A 14,217-nucleotide genomic window follows, 5' to 3' on the forward strand; every position below is an offset into this window, starting at 1 on the left:
GCCAGGAGAAATATCAATAACCTCCGATGTGCAGATGACACCACCCTTATGGCAGAAAGTGAAGAATAACTAAAGAGCCTCTTGATGAAAGTGAAAGAGGAGAGTGAAAAAGTTGGCTTAAAGCTCAACATTCAGAAAACTAAGACCATGGCATCTGGTCCCATCACTTCATGGGAAATAGATGGGAAAACAGTGGAAACAGTGGCTGACTTTATTTTAGGGGGCTCCAAAATCACTGCAGATGGTGACTGCAGCCATGAAATTAAAAGACGCTTACTCCTTGGAAGGAAAGTTATGACCAACCTAGACAGCATATTCGGAGAAGGCAATGGCACTCTACTCCAGTACTTCTGCTTGGAAAATCCCATGGATGGAGGAGCCTGGAAGGCTGTAGTCCATGGGGTCGCTGAGGGTTGGACACGACTGAGCAATTTCACTTTCACTTTCACTTTTCACTTTAATGCATTGGAGAAGGAAATGGCAACTCACTCCAGTGTTCTTGCCTGGAGAATCCCAGGGACGGAGGAGCCTGGTGGGCTGCCTTCTATGGGGTCGCACAGAGTCAGACACGATTGAAGCAACTTGGCAGCAGCAACAGCAGCAGACAGCATGTTAAAAAGCAGAGACATTACTTTGTCAACAAAGGTCCATCTAGTCAAGGCTATGGTTTTTCCAGTGGTCATGTATGGATGTGAGAGTTGGACTGTGAAGAAGGCTGAGGGCCAAAGAATTGATGCTTTTGAACTGTGGTGTTGGAGAAGACTCTTTAGAGTCCCTTGGACTGCAAGGAGATCCAACCAATCCATCCTAAAGGAGATCAGTCCTGAGTGTTCATTGGAAGGACTAATGTTGAAGCTAAAACTCCAATACTTTGGCCACCTGATGCAAAGAGCTGACTCATTTGAAAAGACCCTGATGCTGGGAGGGATTGGGGGCAGGAGTAGAAGGGGACGACAGAGGAGGAGATGGTTGGTTGGCATCACCGACTCAATGGACATGGGTTTGGGTGGACTCCGGGAGTTGGTGATGGACAGGGAGGCCTGGCGTGCTGCAGCCCATGGGGTCGCAAAGAGTCAGACACAACTGAGCGACTGAACTGCACTTCCATTACCACTACCTGCAAGACCGTTTTCTGTCAAACAGTAGCCTGCCCTCCCAAGCAGTACCCAACCCGACCACTAGGGGCCAGTGCTTCCAGGCCAGGGAGTAGAATCCAGCCTACCCTCCCTCCAATCAGGAGACAAAAGACAAAATAGGATTGCCTCCAAAGCTCCCCGCTCACATGATCAGCCGCCCATCCTAAACAAAAAAGTCTTTTAACACTTTCATTTTTTTATTTTTATTTTTTTAGTTCTTTTCTACTCTTTAGGTACGGATTCCATGGATGCTAAAAGGCATACATGTATTCAGACAGAAGATTAAGTGTTTTGCAAACAGGGAAAGAATTCAGATATTCCCGCTGGAGCCTATTTAACCTATGGCATAAAGCAAAATTCTAATGAGCTCTGTTACCTCCTTTCTGAGTCCACAGCAGATTGGAGAGACGTGAAGTCAACAGTGGTGTTAGAAATGGGTGATAAGACAGGGACAGAACAGGTGAAAATGGAAATAGAAGAGCTCAGAATGTAGGACAGGCAGTTCACATGAAGGCCACTAGGCTTGTAGTAGGAAAACGCTGGATAACCGTACTCAGACCTCTGCCACTTCTTAGCTCTTCATTGCCTTATTTACGGGCATAGAGTCATTTTTCACAAGGAGAAATAGGAGCCTCCTAGGAAATGATTAATGTTGGTCATTGTACTTTGTCATAGAAGGCAACAAAGTAATACACCTTTTAAAAACTGTTAATCTTCAGGTTAAATAGTAATAGCATTTGCTAAGTACAATGTGTTAATATATTTATTTGCATGCGTCCTCAGTTGTTTCTGACTCATTGTGACCCTGTGGACTGTAACCCAGCAGTCTCCTCTGTTTAGGGGATTTCCCAGGCAAAAATACTGGAGTGGGTTGCCATTTCCTTCTGCAGGAGATCTTCCAGACCCAGGGATCGAACCTGAGTCTCCTGAGGCTCCTGCATTCGCAGGCCAATTCTTCACCACTGAATTGTCATAACTCTGCAAGGTGGGAACTATCAGCACTCTCATTTTATAGGAAAGTGAGGTTTTGAAAACTTAAGTCAGGTGCCTGCCTGCAGGTGCCTGCCTGGTTAGCAGAACCAGCACGGGAAGTAGGCATCACAGCCCACATCTTTAATCATTATCTTCCATCTGCAAAACCTGACAAGTTATCCTGGTCCATGGGTTGCACTATCAGCTCTTGGGAGCGTTCTCTTTATTCATGGACCATGTCTGATAAACAGGGCTATATTCTACTACTTAATTTGGCTAATTCCAAGAGGACGTTCAAAGTCACAGAATAAATAGAACATCAACAAGTATTTTTTTAAAAAGACAATTAAATCATGAGAATTTATTTGATTCTGCTTCTAAGATATCTCGGTGTGTGGAACACGTCCACAAGCTCTGGCGGAGGTGACTCGTGTTCACCAGTCCCTCAGGTCAAGTTAGGGTTAGGGTTACTGACCAACTTCACTTTCACTTTTCACTTTCATGCATTGGAGAAGGAAATGGTAACCCACTCCAGTGTTCTTGCCTGGAGAATCCCAGGACGCGGGAGCCTGGTGGGCTGCCATCTATGGGGTCACACAGAGTCGGACACGACTGAAGTGACTTCGCAGCAGCAGCAGCAGGTCAAGCTTGTCTTTGCCAATCCCCGGGCGCAGTCCAGGTCTCTGCCCTTATGAGAAATGTGGACACCTTCTCCTGCCCTCCACAAGAGGGCGCTGGGTTTCCCAGGACAGGACCCACCCAAGTGCCAAGAGACCAGCTGAAACAGGACATAACCACTAGAGGGAAGCAATGAGGTCCATATGCTTCATTCTTCCCTGAGGTTCAAATTTGTAGTATTTGTTTTTGATGTCATCATTTTAAAGATGCTCGTATCTGAGAGACAAATTTTATCGTACGTGGATGGTGCCAGAGAAAACCGGACTATGCAAACCAAGGGGGCACACTTCAGCTCAGCATTTCTATCTCATCAGGGTGAGTCTGATAGCAGCAGCAGTTAACTTCTCAGGAGGCCCCAGGTACAGCTTACCTAGTAGAAAAGGCATTTTCTTCTGCTCAGTCTACTCATAAACATTTTGCAGGATCTACTGAATCCATTAATTTTTTCCCTGTTTCAAGAATGCATCATCAATCACGAACAACTGCAAAACATCACATTCTTGTCGTTTCTTTTTTGAGGGAGTTGGAGTGAATACAGAAATACAAGACACTAGAAGTGGGGTCAAGTCCACACAGAAGTAGCCCACATAGTCATCAGATGAGTCATCTGTGTTCTGAAGGAACTGTGCCGCCTAATAGCACCACCTGAAGACTCTCTGCCAGACGGCAGAATGCTCCATCAGGTAAGCAATGGAAAGAGCTCTAAAGTAATTGACATAATGGGGATGATTACTCTGGGTTTGATTTTTCAAGTGCCCTCTTCTGTACATGTGGCTAAGAACACATCGCTCGAATGGATACAGTTAAGATTTTAACACGAATAGAAGTGGGAGATTGAAGACGGTTCAAGATGTTCTTCAATATGGACTAAAAATGGCCGTTTAAAATGATGCTGGGGAATGTATTTATTTATATGGAAAGATAGTCACAAGATATTAAGTTTTCTAAAGTGGGTTCTAAAGCAGTATGAGCCCACTTATGTAACATAAATTTATATCCATACATTGAGAGAAGTCTGAAAGGCATAATATCTCTGGATGGTAGTATTATAAGTGTTATTTCTTTTTTCTTTCTTTTGCTTATGCATGTTTTCAAATTTTTCTACCCCAACCATGTATTACATGTACAATTTAAAGTTCACCAAAATATACACTTTATATCATTTGCTCTGCAACGGTTTGTTCAGGTAGAGTCATCTGCTCTTTTTACACAGGATGGTCTCAGAATCACACAATTTTTATCTGTCTGTACTTATCCAGATCCACAAGGTTGAATTAAGAACAAGCAGGAACAATTGCTGCTTTCACGAGATGTTGTGTTTGTCATCTTGCTTTCAGAAGGCAAGTCCATGTCTCCCAACTGTCTGTTTAAAGTCCCTAACGCCAACCCAGCTGTCTGACATGTCCCATCTTACTCCCTTTCCCCAGCTCTGTTCTTACATAGATTTTTTTTTCACCCCCTGCAGGGTGCCAGGCCATTGCTCAGTTTACCCATAAGCAGGTAAACTCTATCCTCTGGCCTCACCCATCGAAATCTCCATCCTCCAAGGCCCATTTCAAATGCCTCTTCACTGGAAGCCTTTCCTGAACTCCCATAGGCTGTGAGCAATTCAGTGTTGCAGGGGTGGGAGTCAGGGTGAGTGAGTGGTGAAGCCAGATGATGCTCCTGTGGTCTCTGCTTTTCATGGGTCCTTCTCAGGAACAGTAACTACATCAGTAAGCAACCAGCAATCCCCATCACCACCCCACCAGTAAAAGCACCTTTATAAGGCGAAATGACATAGCTTAATCAAGAATACATACAAAAATAAGAATTGGACTCTTATTAAAATGTTCCATCATAACTCACAGGTTGTTTAGGAGAATTTCAAAAGCATCTCTGAACACAACTCTCCCTCTAGAGTCATAGCATAGGTTTTGGCAGAAATAATTTTGCTGGCTGTCGCTCGTATAAAACAACAGGATAAGATGGTCTGGGTGCACACGGGGACATAAGAAGCAAGTCCACCCCACAGGTCCCAGGGAAATGGGGCATCTTCTGGCCTGGCACCCGTGGCCTGCCCCAGCCGCTTGTCCTGGCTGATGGACGTGGGCTCCGCGGGGCAGCAGGATGACAACTCCCCAACTCACTGCCTCCTCCTCACCCCAGCTGAGAATCCTGGCAGCCCTGGAGGCCCCCATTCCCTGTTTCCTGGTTCTGTCCTGCCCCTCCATCCTGCCTTGAGACACTGCCACTTTCCAAGTGGGAATGATACTTCCACTTTCCAAGCTCTTCCCAGCCCATCTCTCCCGGGCTTCCCCTCAGCCAGGCAGTGGGGGTCTCACTGGGATGTAGGTGGCCTGGAAGGATAGTCACAGACTCCTGGGTTGGAGAGAGGCAGGTCCTGACCCAGCTGGGCTCAGCTTCTCATGGGGCTCCAAACCCCCCATGTGCATACACCATGATCTCTGCCTGGAACTTTCTAAATTCCACTCCAACTCCCACCCAACCTCCAAGGTCACCTGAGGTCTCTCTTGCTTAGGAACCCAGCCCCTCCCAAAGCATCTGTCCCCACATCCTCACAGCACTAGCCTTACTGTCATCTGTCTAGTCTAGGGCACATGTGGGCTTTGCTGTCAGGCTACTAGTTCCCAGGCCAGGGCCAACCACTTGCTGGCTATGTGACTCTGGACAGCTTACTTCCCTGCAGCTTCCTCAGTTTCCTTACCTGTAAAATGGGAATAATCACAGTACCTGCCTTATAGAGTTGTTGTGAGGATTCTATGAACTAAGCCAGAGTTTCTGCTATGTAATAAGAAAATGTTCACTTTCCTCTGCAAAGCACATCTTTCTCAGTTTAGCACATTCTTACTTTACTTTCTATCATTTACGTCTTCTTTTCCTAACGAGGTTACAGTTCTTGTTTGTGCTACGGCTGAGGCATTTATCTATAGTCCTTTTTTGGTAGTCTTCACAGCACACACTCCATAACCAACACAGAGTAGGTGCTTAATAATTCCTAAACTCAACTTACAAAATGGCAAAGATATTGTCATCAGCAGAATAGACTAAACCAAACTTTCAGTCACAGGTCAGTGTACCCAACTCTGCAAAACAAACCGCCCTGAAACATGGTGACCTAAAGACCCTGATGACTATTTCTCATGGTTCTGTGGATCATCAGGGGGGTTAATTCTGTTAGTTGGCAGCATTTGACCAGAGGGTCAGTGGGACTGGAAAGTTCAAGATGGTCTGACTCATGTTTGGCAGTTGGTACTGGCTGTTGGCTGGGCTTCTTGGTTCCTCTCAACTTTCCATTCTCCAATAGGCTAGACTGGGCTGCCCAGCCTGGTGAGAGGTGGGGGTGTCTCTGGAATCTGAAGTGTTCCAGTGAAAGACACCTGCATGTTGAGGTCTAGGCTCTGGTGCTTGCCGGGTCACTGTCACCATATTCTGTTGATCACAGCAGGTCCCAAGGCCAGCCCAGAGCTTAGGAGTGGAGAAACAGGCTCCCATTTGATGGGAGGAGTGGCAGAGTCATATTGCCAAAGGGGTGCAGATGGGGGGCGCCCAGTACACTGGGGGCCATTGCTGCGAGCACCTCCCACACATCCCTGCTAAGATGTTTGGTAAACTTGTGAGGTGACAGTCTCAGGAACCTTTCTCTGCTGCGCTTTATGGTCTAACAATGGATTGCACAAACACTTGCAGTTTTGACCTTCACAACAACCTAGAATTCCTCTGAGGCAAGGAGAAGAGGTGTGGCCCTCTTTGCAATGTATTCAGTTCAGTTCAGTTCAGTTCAGTTGCTCAGTTGTGTTTGACTCTTTGCGACCCCATGAATCGCAGCATGCCAGGCCTTCCTGTCCATCACCAACTCCTGGAGTTCACTCAGACTCACGGCCATCGAGTCGGTGATGCCATCCAGCCATCTCATCCTCTGTCATCCCCTTCTCCTCCTGCCCCCAATCCCTCCCAGCATCAGAGTCTTTTCCAGTGAGTCAACTCTTCACATGAGGTGGCAAAGTACTGGAGTTTCAGCTTTAGCATCAGTCCTTCCAAAGAAATCCCAGGGCTAATCTCCTTCAGAATGGACTGGTTGGATCTCCTTGCAGTCCAAGGGACTCTCAAGAGTCTTCTCCAACACCACAGTTCAAAAGCATCAATTCTTCGGCGCTCAGCCTTCTTCACAGTCCAACTCTCACATCCATACATGACCACAGGAAAAACCATAGCCTTGACTAGACGGACCTTTGTTGGCAAAGTAATGTCTCTGTTCTTGAAAATGCTATCTAGGTTGGTCATAACTTTCCTTCCAAGGAGTAAGCGTCTTTTAATTTCATGGCTGCAGTCACCATCTGCAGTGATTTTGGAGTCCAAAAAAAGAAAGTCTGACACTGTTTCCACTGTTTCCCTGAATGAATGAAGTGATGGGACCGGATGCCATGATCTTCGTTTTCTGAATGTTGAGCTTTAAGCCAAATTTTTCACTCTCCTCTTTCACTTTCATCAAGAGGCTTTTTAGTTCCTCTTCACTTTCTGCCATGAGGGTGGTGTCATCTGCATATCTGAGGTTATTGATATTTCTCCCAGCAATCTTGATTCAGCTTGTGCTTCTTCCAGCCCAGCATTTCTCATAATGTACTCTACACGTAAGTTAAATAAGCAGGGTGACAATATACAGCCTTGATGTACTCCTTCTATTTGGAACCAGTCTGTTGTTCCATGTCCAGTTCTAACTGTTGCTTCCTGACCTGCATACAGGTTTCTCAAGAGGTAGGTCAGGTGGTCTGGTATGCCCATCTCTTTCAGAATTTTCCACAGTTTATTGTGATCCACACAGTCAAAGGCTTTGGCATAGTCAATAAAGCAGAAATGATGTTTTTCTGGAACGCTCTTGCTTTTTCCATGATCCAGTGGATGTTGGCAATTTGATCTCTGGTTCCTCTGCCTTTTCTAAAACCAGCTTGAACATCAGGAAGTTCACGGTTCACATATTGCTGAAGCCTGGCTTGGAGAATTTTGAGCATGACTTTACTAGCGTGTGAGATGAGTGCAATTGTGCAGTAGTTTGAGCATTCTTTGGCATTGCCTTTCTTTGGGATTGGAATGAAAACTGACCTTTTCCAGTCCTGTGGCCACTGCTGAGTTTTCCAAATTTGCTGGCATATTGAGTGTAGCACTTGCACAGCATCATCTTTCAGGATTTGAAATAGCTCCACTGGAATTCCATCACCTCCACTAGCTTTGTTTGTAGTGATGCTTTCTAAGGCCCACTTGACTTCACATTCCAGGATTTCTGGCTCTTGGTGAGTGATCACACCGTCGTGATTATCTTGATCGTGAAGATCTTTTTTGTACAGTTCTTCTGTGTATTCTTGCCACCTCTTCTTAATATCTTCTGCTTCTGTTAGGTCCATACCATTTCTGTCCTTTATCGAGCCCATCTTTGCATGAAATGTTCCTTTGGTATCTCTGATTTTCTTGAAGAGATCTCTAGTCTTTCCCATTCTGTTGTTTTCCTCTATTTCTTTGCATTGGTCGCTGAGGAAGGCTTTCTTATCTCTTTTTGCTATTCTTTGGAACTCTGCATTCAGATGCTCATATCTTTCCTTTTCTCCTTTGCTTTTCGCTTCTCTTTTCACAGCTATTTGTAAGGCCTCCCCAGACGGCCATTTTGCTTTTTTGCATTTCTTTTCCATGGGGATGGTCTTGATCCCTGTCTCCTGTACAATGTCACGTACCTCCATCCATAGTTCATCAGGCACTCTATCTATCCGATCTAGTCCCTTAAATCTATTTCTCACTTCCACTGTATAATCATAAGGGATTTGATTTAGGTCATACCTGAATGGTCTAGTGGTTTTCCCTACTTTCTTCAATTTAAGTCTGAATTTAGCAATAAGGAGTTCATGATCTGAGCCACAGTCAGCTCCTGGTCTTGTTTTTGCTGACTGTATAGAGCTTCTCCATCTTTGGCTGCAAAGAATATAATCAATCTGATTTCGGTGTTGACCATCTGGTGATGTCCATGTGTAGAGTCTTCTCTTGTGTTGTTGGAAGAGGGTGCTTGCTATGACCAGTGCATTTTCTTGGCAAAAGTATATTAGCCTTTTCCCTGCTTCATTCCATATTCCAAGGCCAAATTTGCCTGTTACTCCAGGTGTTTCTTAACTTCCTACTTTTGCATTCTAGTCCTCTATAATGAAAAGGACATCTTTTTTGGGTGTTAGTTCTAAAAGATCTTGTAAGTCTTCATAGAACCATTCAACTTCAGCTTCTTCAGCGTTACTGGTTGGGGCATAGACTTGGATTACTGTGATATTGAATGGTTTGCCTTGGAAATGAACAGAGAACATTCTGTCCTTTTTGAGATTGCATCCAAGTACTGCATTTTGGACTCTTTTGTTGACCATGATGGCTACTCCATTTCTTCTAGGGGATTCCTGCCCACAGTAGTAGATATAATGGTCATCTGAGTTAAATTCACCCATTCCAGTCCATTTTAGTTCACTGACTCCTGAAATGTCGATGTTCACTCTTGCCATCTCCTGTTTGACCACTTCCAATTTGCCCTCATTCATGGACCTGACATTCCAGGTTCCTATGCAATATTGTTCTTTACAGCATCAGACCTTGCTTCTATCACCAGTCACATCCACAACTGGGTATTGTTTTTGCTTGGCTCCATCCCTTCATTCTTTCTGGAGTTATTTCTCCACTGATCTCCAGTAGCATATTGGGCCCCTACTGACCTGGTGAGTTCCTCTTTCAGTATCCTATCATTTTGCCTTTTCATACTGTTCATGGGGTTCTCAAGGCAAGAATACTGAAGTGGTTTGCCATTCCCTTCTCCAGTGGACCACATTCTGTCAGACCTCTCCACCATGACCCACCTGTCTTGTGTGGCCCCATGGGCATGGCTTAGTTTCATTGGGTTAGACAAGGCTGTGGTCCTAGTGTGATTAGATTGACTAGTTTTCTGTGATTATGGTTTCAGTGTGTCTGCTGTCTGATGCCCTCTTGCAACACCTACCGTCTTACTTGGATTTCTCTTACCTTGGACGTGGGGTATCTCTTCACAGCTGCTCCAGCAAAGCATAGCCGCTGCTCCTTACCTTGGATGAGGGGTATCTTCTCACTGCCGCCCCTCCCGACCTTGAACGTGGAGTAGCTCCTCTAGGCCCTCCTGTGCCCACATAGCCACCTCAATGTAGTAATAGAATAGAAAGCTGAAGTTGCACACGTTCCCTGATTCACACAGCGACTATTAACAGAATTGGGCTTGTGTGGCAGTCTCCTTTTTTTTGAAAGTAAAAGTGAAAGTCACTCAGTTGTGTCCAACTCTTTGCCACCCCATGGACTATAGAGTCCATGGAATTCTCCAGGCAGAATACTGGAGTGGGTAGCTGTTCCCTTTTCCAGGTGATCTTCCCAACCCAGGGATCGAACCCAGGTCTCCCGCATTGCAGGCAGATTCTTTACCAGCTGAACCACCAGGGAAGCCTTTTTCTATAAGTTGTGAAATAGTTGACTTACAGAAATTGTGGCAAGTAATATAAATACCCACCCATGTGACACTGCCAAGCTTAAAGATGGGAATGTGAACAATTGACTGGAAGTCCCAGTGTGCATCTGTCCCCATAACATGCCTTCTGTTTCCACATCACCGCTCTCTCTGTGATGGCAGCTGTATTTATTATTTTTATTTTTAAATTATTTATTTTTAATTGGAGGATAATTGCTTTACAATACTGTGTTGGCTTCTCCATATTATCAACATGAATCAGCCATAGGTATATATATATGTAACCTCCCTCTTGAACGTCTCTCCCACCTCCCACCCCATTCCCACACCTCTAGGTTGTCACAGAGCGCCAGGTTTGAGCTCCCTGCATCATACAGCAGATTTCCACTAGCAGCAGTCTTTAAATGGTGTTTATTATTTCTATGCATAATTTTTATGGTTTATAAATATATTTTTATTCATAAATGACAGCTACCATATTTCCTCATTTCTAAAGCACGTATTTTTTATCTTTTCCATTATAGTTTACTCCAAGATGTTGAATATAGTCCCCTGTGCTATATACAAGGATCTTGTTGGTTATCTGTTTTATATATAGTAGTTTGTATCTGCTAATCCCAAATTCCTAATTTATCCCTTTCCCCTCCCTTTCCCCTTTGGTAACCATAAGTTTCTTTTCTGTGTCTGTGAGTCAGTTTCTGTTTTGTAAATTCATTTGTATCATTTTTTTAGATTCCACCCATCAGTTCAGTTCAGTTCAGTCGCTCAGTCGTGTCCGACTCTTTGCAACCCCATGAATCGCAGCACGCCAGGCCTCCCTGTCCATCACCAACTCCTGGAGTTCACTCAAACTCATGTCCATGGAGTCGGTGATGCCATCCAGCCATCTCATCCTCTGTCAACCCCTTCTCCTCCTGCCCCCAATCCCTCCCAGCATCAGAGTCTTTTCCAATGAATTAACTCTTCACATGAGGTGGCCAAAGTATTGGAGTTTCAGCCTCAGCATCAGTCCTTCCAATGAACACCCAGGGCTGGTCTTCTTTAGGATGGACTGGTTGGATCTCTTTAGTGATATCAAAATGTTGGTTATTACGAAGCTGGATGGGAGGATGTAGCATGACTGTGAGGGCAAGTGGGTTTGCTAAGATTCTCTTGTTCTGAACTTATCCTCCAAAATGTAAAACACACAACTTTTTTCCATTTGAATCTCTCTGAAATCATGATGCTCTTGTAACTGATGATACCTTCCAATAGCTGGGTGGCAATCATTCCCTACTGCCTACACATCCAAAAGCAGCAGGACCAAACTTGCTGAAAATTGTGGAGACATTGGTGGGGGCACTCTTCTCCTTCAGGAATCAAGTGATTGTGAGGAGATCGCGGGGGTGATGATAAATCAGAAACGTCCAGCAGTGTTATAGAAGGAGGACTTCAAAGAAACTCAGTTATACCTAACTGCAAAAATAGCTTAAGAACCCAGTGCCAATGGCTGTGAGTTTTCTTATGGATTACTTAAGAATGCCTTGTTACCCATCCTGTAGTTGGGTGGAGGATTTATTATTTGGGAAACACAGACATCTGTGACTTTAAGTCAAGAGAATTTAGAAGAGTTAGGATTTATATGTGCAAAAGTTGGGGGAACCCATAACTGGTTTATTTCACTTCTATTCCCCCTTTTTATGCATGCATGGGAGTAATATATGGTGTAAAAGATTTTCTAATCAAGTATAAAGTATCTAATAAGTGACAAGAATGCATTTTGTCGGAGTTTAGTTCTCAGCATTTTTTTCTCTTAAGGATGTGTAAAGTAATGATACACCTTACAAACTTGTAAGTACAGGATGTCAGGTTGTACCTGCATTTCTGCATACCATGGCTCTTTGTTCAGCATTATGCTTTTGAGATTTTTCAGCTTGATAAATTCATCCCCAGTTCATTCATCTTTACTCCTGCATAAAAATCCATCATATAAATATAGCATGTTTTATGTATCACATTTTATCCATTCTCCTACTCATGGGCACCTAAATTGCTTCCATTTTTTATTTCAAAGAATATAGTTATGAGCATCTTCCTCATAACTTCTTGTCATGAAGCTTTCTGGATTACAGAGCACACATATCTTTGACTTTACTGCTGCTGCTGCTAAGTCGCTTCAGTCGTATCTGACTCTGTGTGACCCCACAGACAGCAGCCCACCAGGCTCCTCTGTCCCTGGGATTCTCCAGGCAAGAACACCAGAGTGGGTTGCCATTTCCTTCTTTAATGCATGCATGCATGCTAAGTCGCTTCAATCGTGTCTGACCCTGTGCAACCCCATGGACAGCAGCCCACCAGGCTCCTCTGTCCACTAGACCTTCTCAAACTGTTCTCCAGCGTATTGAATTTACACGCCCAGAAGCAGTGATATGAGAGGCCCCAGGTGCAAGAGCCTCTTGACTGGATCGCAGTCTCCTTTCTCATTCCCTCCAATTCACTCCCCTTACATAGTCCAAGTGATCATGGAAACACACAGCAGGTCAAATCACAACTCAGCTTTAACCTTGCTGTGGGTTCCCGCTGAGTTTACTGACAAGGAGGCCATGGCTTCCCTGGCTCTCAATGGGCTCTGTAGACTCTTCTCTTGCTAACTCTATATCGCAGCAGAGCCAGCCCTGACACGCGAGTCCAGCGACTTCACAATCCTTCTAGTTCCTAGCAAGACACACACTCCTCTCTCCCAGCCTGTGCATATGCCATCTCCGCTCTCTGGGATGCTCTTTCCAACTGAACTACCCCCGCCCCACCTGACATCCTGTTCTGCTAAGTCATCCTTCATGTCTAAACGTATCCTTGTCTTTCTCCTCGGAGTCTTCTTTGACCTCTCCTGAACACACACACCACAACTGTTGCAGGAAGGGACCCCTTCCAGGGCCCAAAAGTGGGCTCTTGTCTAACACTTGGAAATGAACTGTCTGAGGAGACACATGTGCTGAGAAAGCAAGAGATTTTACTGGGAAGGGGCACCCAGGCAGAGAGCAGTAGGGTAAGGGAAACCGGGAGAACTGCTCTGCCACGTGGTTCAACAGTCTCAGGTTTTATGGTGATGGGCTTAGTTTCTAGGTTGTCTCTGCCCATCATTCTGACTCACAGTCCTTCCTGGTGGCACACACATCACTCAACCAAGATGGACGCCAGCGAAAGGGATTCTGGGAGGTGGTCAGACAGGTGGTGTCTCCTTTTGACCTATCCTGAACTCTTCCAGTTGGTGGTGGCTTATTAGTTCCATGTTCCTTACCAGGACCTCCTGTCATAAAACAACTCATGCTATTGTTACTCTGGTGCCTGGCTGGGGTGGGGGCGGGGGGTGGGGGGGCGTGGTTTCAGTCGGTGTGCTTCCCCTAACACAAGCACCACAGCCTCTTCCACCGCCGCCACTGGAGTATCCTCCATAGTGCCACCGACACTCCCCACAGCGCCTCCTCACATGGTGCTGAAGTGGCCTCTTTGCTTGTTTGGATGGTGCACTAGACTTTTATGCTCCCAAAACTGGGAGTAGGGGGGGCATTGTCAATCTTGCCCACTGCTGTGTTCTCACCTAGTAGCTAGCCTACACAGTCTTCAGCAAATTCTGTGTTTGTTGAGCAAACAAGAATATGAGTCAAGTCAGCCCTGAAACCCAGTTATTTGGGCCCAGTTCTTTGCGTTTCCCACTACAGGTTCCCATGCCATCCAGGACAGCTCTTCTTCCTAAACCTACAAATTATTAGCAGAGGGCCAGATGGGCTACACAAGCAACCATGAGGGGAACATACCAAAGAAATTCAGAATTTGGGTGTCAAACTAAAGAAATGCCTTTTGGTTCAGTGCAACTGAAAGCCGTTAAGTGGGCTCCTGGATCGAGATGAGGCGTGTTCACAGGAATGACTGTGTACTGTCCCCAAA

At 45.2% G+C, this 14,217-nt stretch overlaps 1 long non-coding RNA gene across 1 annotated transcript in view; it reads left to right on the forward strand.

Moving 5' to 3' along the window:
* The first annotated feature begins 2,607 nt into the window (after positions 1–2,607).
* LOC132345955 (uncharacterized) overlaps positions 2,608–14,217 on the forward strand; it is a 122,052-nt gene continuing 110,442 nt past the window's right edge. Inside the window, exon 1 of the long non-coding RNA XR_009495572.1 lies at positions 2,608–3,469. This is a non-coding gene — a long non-coding RNA (uncharacterized lncRNA). The remainder of the gene's footprint in view (positions 3,470–14,217) is intronic.

The sequence above is a fragment of the Bos taurus genome, chromosome 8 (genome assembly GCF_002263795.3).
Source record: "Bos taurus isolate L1 Dominette 01449 registration number 42190680 breed Hereford chromosome 8, ARS-UCD2.0, whole genome shotgun sequence".
NCBI classification, from domain to species: Eukaryota; Metazoa; Chordata; class Mammalia; order Artiodactyla; family Bovidae; genus Bos; species Bos taurus.